Source organism: Micropterus dolomieu, unplaced genomic scaffold, assembly GCF_021292245.1.
Source record: "Micropterus dolomieu isolate WLL.071019.BEF.003 ecotype Adirondacks unplaced genomic scaffold, ASM2129224v1 contig_8712, whole genome shotgun sequence".
Taxonomy (NCBI): Eukaryota; Metazoa; Chordata; class Actinopteri; order Centrarchiformes; family Centrarchidae; genus Micropterus; species Micropterus dolomieu.
In genome coordinates this window covers 1-946 of record NW_025737698.1, presented here as the reverse complement: position 1 = coordinate 946, position 946 = coordinate 1, and the positions used below count along the sequence as shown (strand labels likewise).

Sequence of the window (946 nt, the reverse complement as noted above, 5' to 3'; positions counted from 1 at the left end):
ACACCGGGCCCCTTTAAGGGAAGGCTTATTCTTTGACTTTATTGTCCCCAGAGGGAAATTATTTCACGTCACTGTACATCAGTTAACATTCCTGACCCATGATTGTGACTTTAACACTTTCCTCGTGTTTGGTGTTTTTACACCTTAAATTGAAAGATAATCCTGTATTGAAATCCATTCACTTAAACACCAAATGTTCCTTTGAAATCCAATTAAGACACCTTAATTACATCATTAATAAATAGAGCTTGAGGTCTTTTTGGACTTAATTACGTCTTTATCGATCAGTAAATTAGTGAAACTTCAAAGAAAATTGGTTTGCAGTTTTATTATTGCAGATTTTACAATAAATGACCAGCAGGTGGCCTTGTCTGCACTCAGCACAACCAAAGATTACAGACAGCACAGTCTCTGCGTCACTACACGTAAATACAGAAATTAGCAGGAAAACTGGAGAAAGGTTTAGTGTTACAGATGAGGAGCTGCAGGGGGAGCCGACGAAACCATCACAGTAAACTCCATCAGGGAGGAGGATGATGAAGAAGGTGGAGGCAGCTGCTGGTTTCAGGCTTTACAGCTGAACTCCAGAGTCCTGGTCTTTTTCTGCCCGGGAACCACCAAAACCTCAACGTGACACTGAAGCGTCTGGAAAACACAACAGGAAGTGGATTTTTCCCACATTAATAAAAGACCTTTAAATCTTGCACGCAAGAGACAGAAGAGAACATGAACGGAGAAAAAGAGAGTGACCAAACAAGAGGCTGCTGGACAGACAGCGAGCTGGCCTTCCTCCTGTTGGACTGGTCAGTAATATGAACCAGTTCAGACTCACCTTGCGAGGAGCCTGAAAGTTGCATTTGGACAGATTTTGGACGCTGGGGGGTTTACGGCAGACGGTCCTGGAAATCGCCAAATCCACGATGTACAAAGTCCCTTCAACAACCTG

General features: G+C 43.1%; 1 long non-coding RNA gene across 1 annotated transcript; it reads right to left on the bottom strand.

The window, feature by feature from the left end:
- Window positions 1-313: 313 nt before the first annotated feature.
- LOC123965123 lies at window positions 314-946 on the bottom strand. The gene is made up of 2 exons (XR_006823628.1): window positions 833-946; window positions 314-645 (listed from the first exon to the last, which is right to left on the bottom strand). It is a non-coding gene; the product is annotated as an uncharacterized LOC123965123 (long non-coding RNA).